The sequence below is a fragment of the Phascolarctos cinereus genome, unplaced genomic scaffold, assembly GCF_003287225.1.
Source record: "Phascolarctos cinereus isolate Bilbo 61053 unplaced genomic scaffold, phaCin_HiC Scaffold_5;HRSCAF=322, whole genome shotgun sequence".
Lineage (NCBI taxonomy): Eukaryota > Metazoa > Chordata > Mammalia > Diprotodontia > Phascolarctidae > Phascolarctos > Phascolarctos cinereus.
The window spans coordinates 45,984,067-46,004,737 of record NW_027555958.1 but is presented as its reverse complement, the minus strand read 5'-3'; positions in this window follow the sequence as shown (position 1 = coordinate 46,004,737).

Sequence of the window (20,671 nt, the reverse complement as noted above, 5' to 3'; positions counted from 1 at the left end):
TGAAGGAAGTTCTTGTGTCTTATAATGATAATGATAATAAGGGCTCACATTTAAATAGTGTTCTATCTATGGCTTTGGGCTTTTTTTAGTGCAGTGAACAGTATTTACAGGACAATAGAATGATGAGGCATGTGATGTGGAGATTTCAATCATCATCTCCAATAGAGGTTCTTAACCTTTTTTGGTCTATGAACCCCACTGAGAGTCTGGGAAGTCTGTCCCTCTTCAGAACAATGTTTTTAAAGACACAAAACAAAATACATAGGAAACCAATTCTATTGAAATAATTATCAAAACATTAGAAAAAAAAACGTTCATGGATCCCAATATTAAGAACACCTGATAAGGGGCTTTGGAGGGTGAGTCCTAAAGGAAAGGGCAGGAATGCTGAATTGTGGGAGTTGAGGCTGGGATCAGTAGCTGGGTCTCTAGAACAGCAGTGGTTGACGTCAGTATCTGCATCAGGAATGGAAGATAGTCTAAACACACCAAAGGCCGGCTAGCTACAAAGACCCTTGGAGTCTAGCAGAGACCTCCATCTACTTGAAGGCAACTTCAGGAGGACTCCACAAAGGGGGAAAAGAATTCCAATAATTAGGAGCCACATGCGTTATGTTTTTTTCAATTTATTTATTTTAATTTTTTATTATTAATGTATTTTATTCTCAATTCATGGAACAAAAGAAGCATTTCCATTACACAGTACAATAAAAAGAAGTGATTGCACATAAAACTGCAAATCTACCATGTACAACTTGCTATTCCCTTCAAATATACGACAAAGTTATCACGTAAATTTCTTTTTTTTTCTTCCCACCCCACCTCTCCAGCCCTAGAGATGGCCACCATTAGACACAAATAGGCATATATCACATGTTCTGTCTATGCTTGATCCAACCCTGCCCACAGACCCCCTGTGGAAGAGGAGAGTATGTCCCAAGCTTTGGGAGGGATGTTTCTTGTACTAATTGTTTTTATTATATTAGCTCAGTAAATAGGACCTTTCTAAAAGCTAATTAATTCTGACTGCTTATTGTATAATCAATGGGAGGGGCCACTGTTTAGGGGCCCATGAGCAAGTGTTCTAGAAATGCCCAGGTTACCCCTTCAATACTAAGGAAAGCATCAGTCAGCTACCCTGTGGGGCTCACAGCCCAGCAATGGGACCCGGAGTTAGGACAGTGAATCCAGATGGGGTATTATTCAGAAAAATGGAATTGTCATCAACATAGAGGAACAAAAGCAGAACTCAACAGATAAGCAAGAAACACCGCACAGGGTTTAAAAAAAAAACCATGAAATTATTTCAAAGAATTTAAATGCATCAGCTCTAGATCTATGACCCTATGGGTTGTAATCCTATGAAAACTTCTACCCAGCATCCTTATTTTCACCCCTTCCCTATCCCACTTAGCAGGCCAAACATAATGAATCCAAGCAATCTTGAAGGTTTTTGATTCAGTCAAATTGTTGGAAGCCCTGAAGGCATCCCATGTCAGTGACTCGGGCCGGAATCCCTTCCATTCACCACCAAATAGCAGTCACACAAAGCAAAAGAGAAGATGGGGTGGAAGAGATGGGCACAAAACAGATTTGCAGGCCCAAGGGCATCTGTGCCCCAAAGAAAGGAACCTGGAAACTCAACAGGCACCAATATTCGTTGCCCACAGAAAATTCTGGGCCGGGAGCAAGGCCAGCTCTGTGAGGAAGCAGAGGAGGTAGCGTTGGGGGGCTCTCCGCAGCCTTGGGTGAGGGAGGAGGAAACTCATAGGCAAGTTACTGGCAGAATGAATCAAAAGTTCATGAAAGAAAGCCTGAATAAAAACCTAGCTCATATGCAGATGAACAGAGAGAGAGAATAATATGCACAGCAGGAAGAATGATTAAACCTCAAAGGGGAGCCAGAACATCATACACAAGCATTATATCACAAAAGAAAATGAACCAAAATTCCTTGCTGAAAAGGAGAATTCTACAGACTCCCAAGAAAGAGATCATGGAACACCAACAAAAAACTCTGAATGATTCAAACGAGCAATAAAATGGTTACGAGGGCCAACTAGGTGGTGCAGTAGATAGAGCACACGCCTTGGAGTCGGGAGGACCTGAGTTCCAATCTGAGCCCAGACACTGGACACTTACTAGCTGTATGACCTTGGGTAAGTCACTTAACCCCGATTGCCTTGCCAAAAATAAACAAATAAATGAAATGGTTAAAAGAAGATCTGACAAGTGAAATTAGGCCAAAAATCAGAGCTCTCTGAGCAGAATTCACACACACACACACACACAGAGTAGAATTTTTTTTTAAATGAACACAGTGGGGAAGCTCTCCAAAAAGAGGAGAAGTTTTGATAGAGAGAATAATAGATTCAGTACATGGAAATACTCAAATGGAAGGAAAATTGGCAGAAGAAAAAAAAACAATAATGTCAAAAGGATATATGAATTCCATACAAATCAAAGTAATTGACTTTAAAGACATGGACACGAATACATTGTTGATGGAGCTGTGAGCTGGTTCAACCATTCTGAAAAACATTTAGAATAGTGATTAAAAAAACAAATAAATAGCTGTGTGACTCTGGGCAAGTCACTTAACCTCAAATGTCTCATAAAAAAAAAATAAATAAAAGACTCCATGACTAAAATGTCCAATGATCTTTAGAATTAGAGGTATGAGCTGTTCTTCTGCATGTAATCCCACAAATGGGTTCCTCCTACATAATCTCTATGCATGCTCACTCTCCCATATATCAGTATATTGGTTTGTGGAAGTGTGCCCTGCATTTATGAAAAGGAAATGTTTTATTGCACATCTGCTTCCTATTCTATTTTGTCAAATGCCTTTGCTTTAAGCCATTAGATTGTAAGCTTCTTGAGGGCAGAGACTGTTTTGCCTCTTTTTGTATCCCCAGTGCTTAGCACAGTGCCTGACACATAGTAGGTGCCTGATAAATTCTTATTAATTGATTTAAACTAATTATGTTCTCTGGCTAATTAGGGAGAAAGCAAACACATCAACAGGGGCTTATGAACTGTTTTTTTTTTTAAAGAAACCTATAAAGCCATTTGAACCTGAGGTAACTATTTCAGGGACCTCTACATATGACAGAGTAGCAAATGATACATTAATAATAATAATAACAATAACAAACAACAATAGTATAGCATAGGTATTTCTAATGTCTCCTCCTCCCACTTTAATTTCTTCCAGGAGGGGTAGCAAGAGGTTGGGGCCAGAGGTGTGATGCTTAGATCTCCTGAGAGAGAAGGGGTGGCTGACTAGAATTGTATCTACCTGCTCCCTTAAATATTGTTAATCTTGGGTGAATAACTTTAAAGTTCAGGCTAACCTCTTGATGACTATTCATTAGTGTGGAAAGGGATGCCCAAAGCTTTCTATCCAAGTGTGATTCTCTTCCCACCAAATACCAGTTCTACAATGAATACACAGAAAATAGCAAAGAAACTGATTTATCCAAGTTGATAGCAAAATAGAAATCAGAGAAAGTATATATGAGGTAATATGGGCAATAGAGATGGAAGGAAGGGCCTATGCCGCTGGGAGTGAGATATTTCAGCTTAATCAAGAGAGAGTCTTAGATCTCACCCAAGGGAAAAATTCCCCCCAAGTCTCTAGTGTAGAAAGTTTAGGATAGGAACATGACAGAGACTGTCAGCTGCTTTCACATTGGCCTTTTCCCAGAGTCTTTTCTCCCTTCACTGACCTCTCTCTCTCTCTTTCTGTCTCTGTCTGCCTCTGTCTCTCTCTGTCTCTTTGTCTCTCTGTCTCTCTCTTCCCACCCTCTCTCCCTCCTCTCAAAGCTAATAGAATCCTGTATCTGTCTCCTTTCTCATACTCCAGCTTGCCCTTCAGGCAGGTGTGGGGCATTGCTCTCTACCCATGAGGAGAGAATCCTACACAATTGCCCTTTTGAGCTAGCACTACTATAATAACCCTAAAATCCTGGACAATGGGCTCTGAAGTTAATACTGGTTAGGTTAGCATGCCAGCCAGTGTGATAAAACTCCTATGAATTTGCCAATTACAAATTAAGCATTTAGTTACTTTATATAAAGCATTCATAGCTTGCATCACTAAAACAAATCTATTTACACCTACAAGAAAACAATATATTGGCTAAGAAGCAAAAAAAAATGTGCCCAAAATTCCCAGAGGCATGAAAAGCAATTTAATGTCAATTCGGTAATTATTGAACAAGCTGCCGGAGCACTATAATATTTATACTGTCTTTGTTGAATCTCTTTCATAGAATGACGTCTCATACTGCAATGAATCCCCATGCTACCAAGACAAAGGTCAAAATACTCGGGGGAGCTCTACTAATAAACTGTTCTAGGACCGGATCATTATTATAGAACTCACTGTAGACACCACAGTGTCTGGGAATAAAAACTTAAGAACCACGTTTTTAGTAGCTGTCTCCATACCAAATGCTCACGCTCTCCAAACCACATGGAATTAAAAGCTCTTGAATTACTAACCTTAGCCAGGGAGATCAAAATCATGTGGGAGAAGGACGGGGTGCACACCATTTCCTATTGTCCTGTCTGCTCTGGAGTTGTACCCAATGCTTTCTGTGTCTACAAATGATGAGCGTGTGTCCTAATGATTTTGATAAACTTTAAAAAAGGTTATTTTATCCACCTGCAAAAGTACATAGGACACTGATTTTTAAAAAAATAGAGTAATAAGACAGTTTCTACGGGAATTACATCTTTATTTTCATTAATCTTTGGTTTCCTTTGTAATCCTGGCATTTTGTTTTATACATTTAAGAACAATATTCTGAGAAGGGATCTCTATAGGCTTCACCAGGCTGCTAAAGGTATCCGTGATATAGAATATATTATGAATCCTTGCTCTCCAAGAGATGGATTAACTCGCTTGGGATCACACAGCCAGTGTCTGAGTTGGGATTGCTTATGCTCCCCAGATATTTCTTATATGTCTTCTTTCAGCTAGCAGGTAAAATCCTTGGGGGCGAGCAGCGTATCTACTGCTTTTGTATCCCCACCGTGCCTAACACACAGTGGGTATTTAATGAATGCTTAAATTTATCATAGAATATCAGAACTAGAAGAAACCTCAGAGATCAACCATTCCAACCTCCTTGGTCTACATGTCAAGAAATAGGGATCCAAAGAAGGAAAGTGAATTGGTCAAAGTCACTCAGAGGAAGAGCAGAGATCCCAGCTTGGATTGGTTCTCATCCCAGTGCTTTTCCCATGAAACCATACTGCTTCCCCAGCTGTGACAGGACCGCAGCATGAAATGACTTGTCTACAGTTTGCAGGCAGTAGAACTCAAATCCAAATCCGGGCCTTTGCTTGCTCCTCTTTGCATCTCTCCACAGAGCATGGGTGAGTTGAGTCCACCTGCCTCCTTATTTCTATTCGTTTCAGTCACTCAAAGCTCCAGGGACCACTCTTTCTTCACAGAAGCCCTGCTGGTTTGACCCTATCAAGTTATACTTATCCAAGTGTTATACAACCCTCCCTTTAATTACACACTCAATCAGTTCCTCCCAAGCTCAGCAATTTGTAGTTCCCGGCTTCCCCCCAGGCTCCTCTGCTAGAGGGAGGCTCCTAGACTTTGCCACGCCACAGAAGCCCTTGCTGGGATTTTCAGGCTATATTGCATAGGCTCACTGCTATTTCATACTCTATTTCCTTCCAAATGAATCCTCTGATGAATCTTGTCCTGTGGCAGTGATTCACTGCAGGCTGATTTCACACATTATTCCCTTACCTTTAAGACCTCACATCTCTCTTGAAAGTAGGCTTGATGGGGGCGGGGCCCAAGCCAAGCCTCTTGCCCCAAAGGGAATCTGGCTCCCTTTTGTCTGAGCCCCAGAAAGGCCTTACTCTAGTCTCAAACGGTTCCTTATCGACTCCCCTTATCTCCCTTTGAAAGTCCTAGCCCCGCCCTTTGATCTTGTGCAGATGCCTTTCAATCTTCTGCCTTCCTGTTCCCTCCATTAGCTATTCAATCTCTCAGACCTCCCCAATTAGAATTCTTACCTAGACCCTTTTCCCAACCCCCTTCTTTGGCCACCCAAAGTTACTTTAGTATTTAAGATCCACCCTGGCCCCCATTCAGATGCTGAGAATCTCAGGCCCACAAGGCTGAGAACCTCTCATGCCTGCCTGTCCTTATGGGCGTCACCTGGCCTCTGTGATTTATCACTAATAAACTTTTCCTCTGGCTGAAGATTTGAGTTGCATTCATTCAGCAAGGCCAGGTACTGCGATCGTGGGGTCCAAAAGCCCTAGACCTCTTCAGGCTGACCTCTGGGGAAAGCCCAGCCCAACTAAGAGTGGTCCAAGTTTTTTCCCAATATGTAAAAACAGTGCTACCAAAACAAGTTATTCGTTTGTTCATTCATTTAAAAAGCTACCACTTTAATGTGATAAGTTGTTCAACACCTGTTATTCTGGTCAAGTAGCCCTGGAATCTTAATGGCCAGGGCCAGGTCTAAATAGCCAAATGTGGGTGCATCAAGCAAAGCAAAACCAAAATGTACAAATCTGAATTCCAGAAATAATCAGTTAATTTAACCACAGAATGCTGCAGGTAGAGGGGCAGCTAGGTGCAGAGTAAGTAGAGGACCAGGCCTGAAATCAGGAAGACCTTGAGTTCAAATCCAGCCTCAGACCCTTACTAGCTGTGTGTCCGTGGGCAAGTCACTTCACTCTGTTTGCCTTAGTTTCCACATCTGTAAAATGAGCTGGAGAAGGAAATGGCAAACGACCACAGTATCTTTGTCAAGAAAACCCAGGAGGCAGGTAGGTGGTACAGTGGATAGAGCACAGGCCCTGGAGTCAGGAGGCCTGAGTTCAAATGTGACCTCAGACACATAATAACACTTATTAGCTATGTGACTCTGGGTAAGTCGCTTAACCCCAATTGCCTAACAAAAACCCCAAATGGAGTCATGAAGAGTCAGACACGACTGAACAAAAACAAAAAGCGATAGCTAGAAGGCAACATGTTAGAGAATATGAAATTTAACCCCATCCACCCATATAGTGAATCTAAGAATAGCCTCAGAGAAATGAAATTTGTCTGAAGTCCTACAGCGGAGGCTCGACACCAATTATCCTAATTGCCAAGGCCAACACTCTTTGAATCATCAGAAACCAGTAACATTTAACACACTCCAAAGTCCTTAGTGAACAAGTTGGATTTGGGAGCCTTAACAGCCAAGCTGAGCTATTAGTCAAACAATCAAATCAACAAGAATTGATTAAGTTTCTATCACGGGCCAGACATTACGCTAGGATACAATGATGGAAGGAAGGAAGAGAGGGAGGAAGGTAGGAAGAAAAAGAGGGAGGGAGGGAGAAAGGAAGGAAGAAAGAATCTCTGCTCTCAAGGAACTTACTTTCTCCTGAGGGGAGACAACATGCACATAAATAAGGCATAAATAATAAATACAAACATTAATACAGTGTGGTTAGGCAGGAAGGGCACTAGAAGTCCACCTCAGAGGAATGTATGAGAACTACAGGAGGCAGGAGATGTAGGGGCAGAGAGCCTGGACTACTCCAGTGTCAGGCAATGATATTTAAACGTAATTACAGAAATGCAGGCCGCATGACATCTTTGTAGTGCTCTCTCTGTGCTACAATTTGTATTCAGCCTAAGAACAATACCTAGCATTTATATGGAGCTTTATGTTTCATCTGATCCTCACAATAACTCTGGAGGTAGGTGCTATTGTCATCTCCATTTTACAGGAAACTGAGGCAGATGAAGGTTAAGTGACTTTCCCAGGGTCATACAGCTAGTGAATGTCTGCGGCTGTTGGCCAAATTTGAATTTGAATCTTCCTGACTCCAGATTTGATGCTGTATGCACTTAGCTACCTGGCTGCCTGCCTACTACCTTGAGGTTCAAGGTGTACCCTTGTGGGGTCCACCTTTCTAAAATGATAGTTTACAAACTCCTACTGGTGTGCTTATCATTAACAGTTAGTCACAGCTGGCTCAAGTAAAGGCATTTACTGGAATGTCTTAGAATGATAGGTTCAAAACATTTTTGCCCCATAAACCTGGTTTGCACTGTTGCACAATGCAGTTTCTGCAGGAATCGTGGGCACACTGGTGCATAATAGTAGTGAGATGTGCATGGCAGAAGACTGACCTGCTGGTCAGTTACCATCTCTGGGCCTCTCATGCTCATGAGGTCTCCACTTTTCAGGACCACTGATTGCTGGTCCATGCTCAGGACAGAACATAGGAAGTGGCCAAGGATTCAGACTTCCTAGGCAAGTTCATTTTCTTACTGCAAAGCACTTGTAGAAACCATCACCTCTGGGGACAGGATAGGAGAAAAATCCCCTCTCCTCTTTGCTGGAAGTTTGTGGCCAATCCTCTTTGGCATGACCTCCATCCCTGGTGACCAATCAGTAGTTGCCATATTATCTTAACAGAGCTGTGTCCTTCCAGAAGGGGCCAGAGCACGTGCCCTACAGAAAGTGACCAAAGAAGGTGCCCAGCTCATTGGAAGGTTCCCCAGTCCAGCTGAGGTTGCCCTGATCACTCTGTTACATTTATCATAAGCATATCAAAAATAGAATAATTTGCTATATATAGAACTAAAGGGGAAAAACAGATTACATATGAAACCACAAACTTATGTTGCATAATTTAATAAGGTAATAAGAACATTGCCCTGTTTCTTTGTGTCCCCTTCAGAACGTCTTTTGTTTTCTGCTGGGTATTGTTTCATGCTTTACGGGATGCTCTTTCCTTTCTTTAAAAAATTTTAAAATCACTACCCATTAAGCTCTCCACCCTTTCCTTGAATAGAAGCCCTCTCTTGTAGGGTTCCCTGGTAACAAATAAATATAGTCAAGTAAAATAAATTAATGCTGGGGCAGCTAGGTGGTACAATGGATAGAGAACTGGCCCTGGAGTCAGGAGGATCCGAGTTCAAATCCAGCCTCAGATACGTAACACTCAGTAGCTGTGTGACTCTGGGCAAGTCACTTAACCCCAATTGCCTTGTGCCAGCAGCCAGCATGGTGCAAGACACAGCGGTGAAAGAAAAACGGGGAAGGGGAAATGGAGAAAGAAAAGTCAGACTAGGCGAGTCTGAGATTAATGCTCAAGACAGCTTATTTCAAGTGTTTCATCATTATGTACCCATAGAAAACAGCTTTGTACCATGAGAAATGATCTACAAGTGCTAATTAATGACACAAACAAATTAAGCAGCTAAAGATCCTCATTTTCTCATGGGAAAGTAGTTTTAATGCCAAAATTCATCTCTATTGTTTCCCTGCCCGGTTCTTAGTATTATCTGCCCGAGTCAGCCACCTGGCCTCAAGGCTGGTCACGAGGGAGAATTTAGAATCAACAAACTATAACAAGTGGAGCTGGGGCAAGAGTCAAGGGAGTGTTTATCCCCAGGCAAGCCTCTATACGTCCTGACCCCTTAAGTCCATAAGGACTTAGAGATTTTCCATAAGGACTCGGCTCCCCACAGCCTGGCAAAAAAAATAAAAAGAAGTCTTCATTTGTTGGGGCAGCTAGGTGGTGCAGTGGATAGAGCACCAGACCTGGAGTCAGGAGGATCTGAGTTCAAATCTGGTCTCAGACCAGACACTTGACGCTTACTAGCTGTGTGACCCTGGGCAAGTCACTTAATCCCAATTGCCTCACAAAAATAAATAAATAAAAATAAATCAATGCCTGGTCATTTCTGAACATGAACATCTAGTCTGTCAACTCTCTGCTAAGAGATGGGAGGCAGGCTTTATCATCAGTCTTTGGCTGTTATGAAAAGCTGCATTGATCAGAGTTTTGCAGTTTTTTTCAAAGTTGCTTTCCTAAATATTATTGTGGTCTCCTGTAAATTGTTTTTACTGTTTCGGCTCATTTCATCCTGTATCAGCTCATACAAGTCTTCACAGATTTCTCTGAATTCTACATATTTGTTATTTCTTATGGCGAAAGAATATTCCGTTAGATGTGCCACATTTTATTCGGTCATTCTCTAATCGATGGGTACCCACTTTGTTTCTGGTTATTTGCTATCACAAAAGTGTACTAGAAATGGTTTTGTACATATTGGCACATATGGTATTATCTATTGGAAACAGGAAGGTTATGCTGCCCTGAGGCTGTACTGGAGCCTGCTCACACTGGGTCTTGAGAGCTGATTATTAAATTTTCAGCGTGAGCGCTTACACTTCAGAAATTAGCAAATGCTACAAATCAGGGCTTGAGTTATTGTATTACTGGTTTCTAGATTTAATACAAATAATGAAGAAAATGTTAATGCAGATTAAATTTAAAAGTGTGTTGAGCAAAGTTTTCCCCCTTCCCTCAGACAGCCTGTTGTTAAGCATTTACCAATATACCTTTGCCCCACTTCCAAACAATAATTCTACTCACAAGGTAGAGGCACCCAGAAAATTCCACCAGTGAACATTCACTCTCTGGGTGGAAGTTTACTGTCTCTATGTATTCTTCTTTCAATCTTGAAATTCTTCTGGTAGGGATGAGGCTTTCAATCACTGGCACCTTTAATGTAAATTAGTTCATTGAAAAAAATATGTGTGTGAGTGTGTGTGTATATATGTATACATGTACATATAAAATCTCCAGTGACTCCTATGGACAAAGCACTCTGCTGAGCCTGAGGGAAATACACATATAAATGTACCATCTTCCTGACCTCAAGGGATTTACAATCAAGGAGAAAACTTATATGTAGGTATCTATATCATATATATGTCTATACATAAACACATATACAGAACAATATTAAACACCAACTGTGATAAGATTAAAAAGGCACAAACAAGGGCTGAGTTCAAAGGGGAATCAGAGCACTTCTGATGTGATCAAGGAAGGCTTAATCACTGAATCTTAAGATTGGGAAGGAGGTTAGAAGGTCATCCAGTTCAGGAAATTTTCCTTAATCTTTTTTTGTTTGTCATGGCCAGCTTTGACAGTCTGGTGAAGCCAATGGACCCATTTTCAGAAGAATGTTTCTAAATTAATTGAAGGAACGACTAAATTTCCAGGTAGAGGCTAGCGAAGATAAATTTTTTTTTTCTCCTTCCACATTCATGGACCTCCTAAGATCTGTCCAAGGACCCTGGGTTAAGAACTGTAAGTCTGCTCTAAGCCTCTCTACCTCAACATACATTCCTAAAGTAGAAATCTCTTCTACAATATACCTGACAACTAGCCATCCTGTCTTTGTTTGAATATATGCAATGATAATGAATTAACTACCTTCCAAGGCCATGCCTTCCATTATTGTCCTGCTAGGACCTCAAAAATAACACAGTGAAACTGAAATCCTCACTTTTTCCTCTCCTGCCAAACCAGCCCCTCCATTAGGGCAAGTCAGTGGCTGAGCTGGGATTAGAATTCAGGTCCCCTGACTCTCAGTCCAGTGTACTTTCCTTTACACTACCTACTGGATGAGGGAGGTAAAGAATGGGGACAAGTCAAAGATGACCCTGAGATTTCAAGCCTAAGTGCCTGGGAGATGATGGTGCTATCTACAGAGATAGAGGTAGAGGAAGGGGCAGGTTTGGCAAGGGAAGGAAAGCGAAGAACAGATGAGGAGTTCAGTTCTGGACATGTTAATTTTGAGGTGCTAGTAGGATAAAAAACAGAATAGATGCCCATCTCTATAGCATTTGACAACTTCTCCTTTGGCATACTCTTTCTGCTTTGCATTTTTGTGGCATTGTTCTCCCTGAGTTCTCTTATCTGAGCCCTTCTCTGCAGTCTCCTTTGCTTCATCATCTACATCGTGTTTTCAGATTGTCATGTACCCCAAGGTTCTGTCCTGGGCAGGCCCTTGTCTCTTCTCTCTACACCCTCTCTCAGTGGCCTCATTTACTATTTTTATGTTGATAAGGTCCACACTTATATATCCAGAGCTAGCCTTTCTCCTGAACTCCAGTCCTATAACATAGATGGTCACGTGAAGTTTCGAACTGGATATTCCATGGGTATCACAAACTCAACCTGTTCAAAACAGAAATTCTTATTTTTACCCCCAAACTCACCTTTCATCTGAATTTTCCTATTTTTGTGTAGGCTACTGCTTTCCTTCCAGTCCCCCAGGTTTACAACCCAAGTGCTGTCCTCAACTCTCTGTCCTCATTCACCCCACAGAGGCAACTGATTCACAAATCATGTCATTTCCACGCCTGCAATCTCTCCCTCATGTTTTCCTCTTCTCTCCATACCCACAGCTACCACCATAGGTAAGATCCTCATCATTTCTTACTTGGACTTACTTGGTTGCAATAGCCTCCTCATCACCCACCCTGCTCTAAGTTTCTGGCCACATGTCAATTCACCCTCCACACAGATGCCAAAGTTAGTTTCTTGAAGCAGCCAGTCAACAAGGACTCATTCGGTGCCTTTTATGTACCAGGCCCTGTGCTCAGTGCTGGGGATACCAGGAAAGGAAGAGGTGGTCCCTGCTCTCAGGGAGCTTACATCCAATGGGGGAGAGAACATGCAATTCTGCACAAAGGAGCTACATACAGGATAAATGGGAAATAATCAGCAAAGGAAAGGCACTATCATTAAGGGATACCAGGAAAGGCTTCTTGTAGAAACAAAGGTTTTAGCTGGCACTTGGAGGAAATCAAGGAAGCCGGGAGGGGACAGTATCCCAGGCATGGGGAAGGGCCAGTGAAAATGACCAGGATCAGAAGATGGAGTGTCTTGTATGAAGAACAATAAGAAGGCTAATTAATATCAGTGGATTGCGGGGTACTTGGGGGTTGGAGGATGTAAAGCATAAGAAGACTGGAAAAACGGGATAGAGTCAGATTATGAAGGACTTGGAATGTCTGAGAATTTTGTATTTGATCCTAGAGGCGATAGGGAGCCATTGAATTTATTGAATAGGGGGTGACATGGTCAGATTTGTGTTTTAGGAAGATTAATCTTACAGCTGAGTAGGGGATGGACTGGAGTGGGGAGAGACTTAAGCAGGTAGATCAATCAGCATACTTTTTCAATAGTCCAGGTGTAAGGTGAGGAGGACCTGCATTTGAGGTGGTGACAGAGTCAGTGGAGAGGAGATGTTGCAAAGGTTAATTCTACAGACCTTGGCAATAGATTGGATATAGGGGATAAGAGAGTGAGGACCAAGGGTGACCCCTAGGTTATGGGGGATGGAGAGGATTGCGATGCCCTTGACAGTAATAGGGAAGTTGGGGGAGGGGGGCTGGGCAGAAAAATAACAAGTTTAGTTTTGGCTATGTTGAGCTGAGGACCTCTGTGGGACATCTACCAGCCTGCCCCCTCATTGTGAGGTCTACAATAATATGAGCTAATCTCTAACAGTTACATAGCACTTACTTTGTGCCAAGCACCGTGCTAGGTCCTTTACAATGATTTTCTACCAGTCTTTATATTGTACTATGCTCCCTGTTTATGTGGTAACTTGCCAGGGTCTTTCCTAAACTGTGGCAGCCAGAAGCAAACACAATACTCCCCAAGCCATCTATTTTATAAAGCCTTGACTGCCAACAGTTCCCCACTCCTCCTTAATTTCTTGTGTATATTTCATACCTCCCTTTCTATGCACATATTGTTTCCTGTGGTTAGATCAGAAACTTCAAGAACAGGGACCAGTCCATTTCTGACTCTGTATCCTTAATCTCTAGCCCAGGGCCCAGGCACATAGTAAGTGCTTGTGGGTTGATTGATCCAAACACTTGACAGTAATCCTGGTCCCACTAAGTCAATGGTTCTTAATCTGACGTCTGTGAACTCTTCTTTGCAAAGTATTTTGAAAGGCAGCTAGGTGGCACAGGGATAGAGCACAGCTCTGAAGTAAGGAGGACCTGAATTCAAATCCAGCCTCAGAAACTTACTAGTGGTGTGATCCTGGGTAAGTCACTTAACCCTGATAGTCTCTAAAAAAAGGTATTTTGATAACTATATTTCAATATCATTGGCTTCTGCTGTAATACTATGTATTTTATTTTATGAATTTAAAAATATTTTCTACAAAAAGTTTTTGCCAGGTATTTTGATAACTATATTTCGATATCATTGGTTTCTGTTGTAACACTGTGTATTTTATTTTATGAATTTTAAAAATATTTTCTACAAAAAGGTCTATAGCTTTTGCCAGATTGCCAAAGGGGTTCAGGACAAAAAAAGAGAAAGAGCCCTACTCTAAGTCTTCTCCAGATTGAGCATAAGCATATCTCTATTAGCTACTTCACAGGTAATATATTATTTGAGCTAGACCTTGGAGGGTAGGGATTGTTTCAACAGGCAGAGATGGGAGCAGTGATGATGAGGGTAGTATTACAAGCATTGAGTCTTGTATGAGCCGAGGTAGAACATGGTGGATGTGCTTGGAGGATGGTGAACTATCCAATTTGGATGAAAAACAGGATTTAAGAAAGGAAGGGCTGTAGATCCTATCTCACTGGAATGGCCCAGAGAGGAGGTCTCTAAAATATAGGGAAAGCAAAAAGTACAGCACGAAGAAGAAGATAGGAGCGTGATCACCAACTTTTCTTTGGCTGCCTTAGAGCTAATCATGGAATATTCGAACTAAGAGCAAACTTAGAGATCATCTTCTAATCTAGTGATTCTGTGAGGACCCCTCGGGGTCAGGAGACCCTTCATGAGTTCCTCAAGTATTATTATTTTCATAATAATACTAAAATGTTATGTGTCTACTAAAATACTTCTCCCTTTTCTAACTTCACATCTATGCGAGGCCAGATTTTCTTTATATGCTTCAGCCAGAACAACACATCTCAGCACACTGAATGCAGAAGCAGATATGAGAATCCAGACATCTTCTATTAAGCCAAGTGTTGAAAAATTTGCAAAAACATATCAGACAATGCTGTGCTTCTCACTAAATTTCTTTTTTTTAAAAAAAAATGTAGTCTTTTTCATTAACATATGTTATTTTTGTTACCATATGAGATAACTGTTATTTTAAAATTAACTAATATTTTAACATTTTATCAGTTTTAACTTTTAATATGGTAAATATAGATAGATATAATCCACATAAACAGAAAGTCTTTGGGGTCCTCAATAATTCTTTTTTTTTCTTTTCTTTTCTTTTTTTTTGGCAAGGCAATTGGGGTTAAGTGACTTGCCCAGGGTCACACAGCTAGTAAGTGTCAAGTGTCTGGTCTGAGGTCTTCAATAATTTTAAAGAGCGTAAAGGAGTCCTGAGACCAAAACATATGAGAGATGCTGATCTAGTCCCAATTCCCACCCCCTCTTTTTTTTTTAAATAGATGAAGAAATTGAGGTTCAGAGAAGTTAAGTATTTGCCCAAAGTCACATGAGTATTAAGTGGCAAGAACCAGGATTTGAATCCAAGTCTTGTCCCAATTTCACTCCTTGTTCTTTTATGCCATTGCTAGGCTCTGTACAAAAAATACACAACATGGAAGAAATACTGTTTCTGCCTTCCTCCTTTCTTAAAAAAAATGAAGCTTACCTGTCTGTGTGTGGAGCTCCTGCTAAGCAATGCTCTTGGCACCTTTTCTGCAGTAATGGTATCAAAGAGTTACCTAGACCAGCCCCAAGAGTTGCAATGACTCACCTAGAGTGGCCCAGGTGGTGACTTTCTAATTCTTAGGCCAATCCTTCATCCACTTTACCCCACTGCTTCTCCTCTAATGATCTTGCCTTCTTTTAAAAGTTTGGTTTTATGAGGAAACATATACAAAGAGCTATTGAACATTATATTCCCCTTCCTTTTCTTCAGTATCCACACCCTGTTTCTAAACAAATGAAAACCCAGCTTAATTGCTTCACCTCTCATTCTTAACTCCTAGCCAAGGAAGAGCTTTTTCTCCCCTAAGAACTAAGAGACCATAAGCAGGAGGTTTCCTGGGAGCTTCATTATAAGGTTTTGAATGAAAGTGGTCTTGGTGCCTCCATTGAGACTCCATGGGGGCCTTCCTTAGCCATTCCCGGAAGACAATCAGCCAAAGCCCCAATTTGGTGCCATTTGGTTCTTGCCCTGCCTTGGACACGGCCCAAATGCCAGCTGAGTACTTGGCATTGTTAACTGTGAACCCCAGCCCCTAGATTACTTTGTAATCATTTTGTATTTGAGAGGCAGCATGATGTAGCCGATAGAGCCTTAGAGCCAGGGAACCCTGGGTTTGAATCCAGACTCTAACACACACTACGAGAAAATCACTTACCCCCTCAATGCTCTAGACAACTGTCCTAGATGGCAAAAAAAATGCCAATCGGGGCGGAGTCAAGATGGCAGAGTGAAAGCAGTGACTTGCTTGAGCCCTTCCCCAAACCCCTCCAAATACTCTTAAAAAATGGTTCTAAACAAATTCTGAAGCAGCAGAACCCACAAAAAGACAGAGTGAAACAAATTTCCAGCCCAGGACAACCTGGATGATTGATCAGAAAGGTGTATCGCGCTGGGCTGGGAGCGCGTGGGCGCACAGGCTGCAGCAAACCTGGAGCTGGAATCTCGGGCAGCTGTGGCGGTTTCCAGACTCCTCAATCCACAATGCCAAAGACAACTTAGAAGGTCAGTGGGAAAAGTCTGTTTCTGTCAGTGCTCAGAGAGGAAGGCGGGGTTTCAGCTCCATTCCCCAAGACCGTGGCCCTGGGGGGGGCAGCTGCTTCTCGAGCTTCCGGCCCACAGACTGAGGGGGAATCCAGTGGCTGATCAGAGAGGGATGGCAGGAATCTCTTGCTTTGCCGGTGTGTGGATCTGGGTCACAGTTCTGGGCGGCAGTGCTGGGGTGAGGAGGAACGCTGGCGTGGTGGAGCTTGTAGTGGCTGTGGAGAGGAACCCCTCCTCACAGTTACAGGACAGAAAGAATACTTGTGGTCACAGGCCAGGAAAGGAGTAAACACCTCGCCCCTTATCATACCGCCTTGGAATAACCGAAAATTTACAGATCCCTACAAGTATCTCTGAAAACAGCTGTACAAACCCCTGAAGCTTGGGACAGTACATTCTCCACATTGGAAGCAGACTTTTACCTTAACAAAGAGTTTAAAACTCAAGCAATTGGCTGGGAACATAAGCAAGCAGCACAAAAAGAGTCAGACTATATTATCTTACTTTGGTGAAAAAGAAGATCAAAATATATAACCAGAAGAAGACAACAAAGTCAAAGCTCCTACATCCAAAGCCTCCAAGAAAAATATGAATCAGTCCCAGGCCTTGGAAGAGCTCAAAAGGGATTTTGAGAAGCAAGTAAGAGAAGTAGAGGAAAAACTGGGAAGGGAAATGAGAGTGATGCAAGAAAATCATGAAAAATAAGTCAACAGCTTGCTAAAGGAGACCCAAAAAAATACTGAAGAAAATAACACCTTAAAAAACAGCCTAACCCAAATGGCAAAAGAGGTCCAAAAAGCCAATGAGGAGAAAAATGCCCTAAAAAGAAAAATTGGCCAAATGGAAAAGGAAGTCCAAAAGATTACTGAAGAAAATACTTCCTTAAAAATTAGATAGAGCAATTGGAAGCTAGTGACTTTATGAGAAATCAAGACATTGTAAAAAAATCCAAAAGAATGAAAAATTAGAAAACAATGTGAAATATCCATTGGAAAAACAACTGACCTGGAAAATAGATCCAGGAGAGAGAATTTAAAAATTATTGGACTATCTGAAAGCCATGATCAAAAAAAGAGCCTAGACATCATCTTTCAAGAAATTATCAAGGAAAACTGCCCTGATATATTAGAACCAGAGGGCAAAATAGAAATTGAAAGAATCCACAGATCTCCTCCTGAAAGAGATCCCCAAAGGAAAACTCCTAGGAATATGTAGCCAAATTCCAGAGTTCCCAGGTCAAGGAGAAAATATTACAAGCTGCCAGAAGGAAACAATTCAAGTACTGTGGAAACACAATCAGGATAACACAAGATTTAGCAGCTTCTACATTAAAGGACGCAGGGCATGGAATATAATATTCCAGAGGGCAAAGGAGATAGGATTACAACCAAGAATCACCTACCCAGCAAAACTGAGTATAATCCTTCAGGGGAAAAAATGGTCATTCAGTGAAATAGAGGACTTTCAAGCATTCCTGATGAAAAGACCAGAGCTAATAGAAAATTTGACTTTCAAATACAGGACTCCAGTGGAACATGAAGAGGTAAACAGGAAAGAGAAATCATAAGAGACTTATTAAGATTGAACTGTTTACATTCCTGCATGGAAAGATGATATTTGTAACTCATGAGAACTTTGTCAGTATTAGGGTAGTTGAAGGAAAAAAATTATTGTATGTATATAGATAGATAGATAGAGGGCACAGGGTGAGTTGAAGATTAAGGGTCATATCTGGAGAATAAAATTAAGGGATGAGAGAGGATGATACTCGGAGAAGAAAGGGAGAGGTAGAATGGGGTAAATTATCTCACAAAAAAAAACAGAAAAGAAAAGTCTCTCACAGTGGAGGGGAAACAGGGGAAGGTGAGAGGGAATGAGGAATCTTATTCTCATAGGATTTGGCTTAAGGAGAGAATAACATACACATTCAATTGGGTATGGAAATCTGTCTTACAGGAAAATAGGGGGAGAAGGGGACAAGAGAGCAGGGGGTGATAGAGAGGAGGGCAGATTGGGAAAGAGGGTAATCAGAAGCAAATACTTCTGAGGAAGGACAGGGTCAAAAGAAAGAATAGAATAAATGGGAGGGCAGGATAGGATTAAGGGAAATAGAGTTAGTTTTTCACAACATGTCTACTATGGAAATGTTTTGCATAACTGCATATGTACAACCTATATTGAGTTGTTTGCCTTTTCGATGAGGGTGGGTGGGGAGGGAGGAAGGGAGAAAATTTGGAACTCAAAGTTTTAAAAACACATGTTTTAAAAAAATGTTTTCACATGCAACTAGGAAATAAGAAATACAGGAAATGGGGTACAGAAGTCTATCCTGCTCTACAGGAAAATAGAAGGGGAAGGAGATAAGAGAAGGAGGGGGGAGAGATAGAAGAGAAGGCAGACTAGGGGAAGGGGTATTCAGAATGCATGCCATCTTGGGGTGTGGGGACGGGTGAGAAATTTGGAACTCAAAAACTTGTGGAAGTGAATGTTGAAAACTAAAAATAAATAAATTTATATTAAAAAAAATTTTTTTAAAGTGCCAATCCACATGGGTAGGGGAAGTTTCATCATCTGGGTACACCAGTATACACCAGTGAAATCACAAATTATTCAGGCAATCCATTGACCAATCTGTAAACATTTATTAAGCACCTATTGTGTTCTGGGCATTTTGCTAAGCATTGGATCTAGGACCTCCTTCTATTTTGTGTTTAAGAGAGACAGTTCAGCTTAGTGTATAGAAGGTCAATCTTGGAATCACCAAGACTCAGGGTCAACTGCTGCCTCTGAGAAATACAGCTGTGTAACCAGGAACAAGTCACTTAACCTGTTGACTTAACCTGTTGCCTAGATTCCAAGTTACAGACTGTTACCAATGTGCGTCAATGGAGGGCATTTCTATAAGACAACTTCCCTATGTGATAAAATCACAGGTCCATAGTTTATATATAATATATATGATGTATTAATGGTAAAATTTTGTAATACATCATATATAAATAATATACATTACATAATATATGCAAAAATTATATTATAAAACTCTAACCCCTCAGGGCTACCCCTACAACCCTTAGGAGAGTGGTAGTCATTGCCCTCTGGGAACCCACCCATCCATTGGAGGAAGAGATGTAGGAGTAATCCTAGAAGGGGTGCTGTGTATGTGTACCCATACACCTTCTCAATAGATTATAAGTATCTTGAGGACAGGACCCTACCCTCCTCCTTTTTTTGGGGGGGGTTATTGTGAGTCAACAACCATTTATTAAAGACTTACTATAGGCCAGGTTCTGTGTTATGTGTCAGGAATAAAAGGAAAACAAAACAAACCACCATGGTCCATGCTGTCAAGAACTATACCTTCTAATGGAGAGAACATACTGGGTAGGTACCTATGAGATATATACAGACCAGATGAAGATAATATGAAATGAAAAGGCATTAGCAGCACAGGGGACCCAGAAAAGCCTCCTGCAGAAGGTGGGATTTGAGTGGTCTTCCTAGGAAGCCAGGGAAATTCAAAAGTGGAGGTAAAGAGACAGAGAATTCCAGACAGGGGGATGGCCAGTGCAAAGGAGTACCACGTTTGGAAAAAAAAATGAAAGTAGGGCAGCATTGCTGGATTGTAGAGTGTGAGAAGGGGAGTAAGGTAGAAGAAGGCTAGAAAGGGAGTGAGGAGCCTTTATGAAGAACTTTTATGAAGGTTATAAAGAGCTTTAAACTTCAAATAGAGCAGTTTAAATGAGATTCTAGAGGTAATGGGAGCCACTGTGGTTCCTTGGGAAGATAGGTGATATAGTTATACCTATGCTTTAGAAAAGTACCTTAGAGGCTGGGTGGAGGTGGATTGGAGTGGGGAGAGATGCAAGGAAGGGAGACCAGGTAGAAGGATGTTGGTAGTATCCAAGGAGAGGTGAGGAGAGCCAGGAACATAATGGCGGTTGGGTAAGTGGAGAGAAGGGCATGTATACCAGACATGAGAAGATTTGGCAATAGACTGGATACGTAGAGTGAGAATGAGGAATCATTGATGATCTCTCAACTGCATGTCCAGCATCTCAGTGC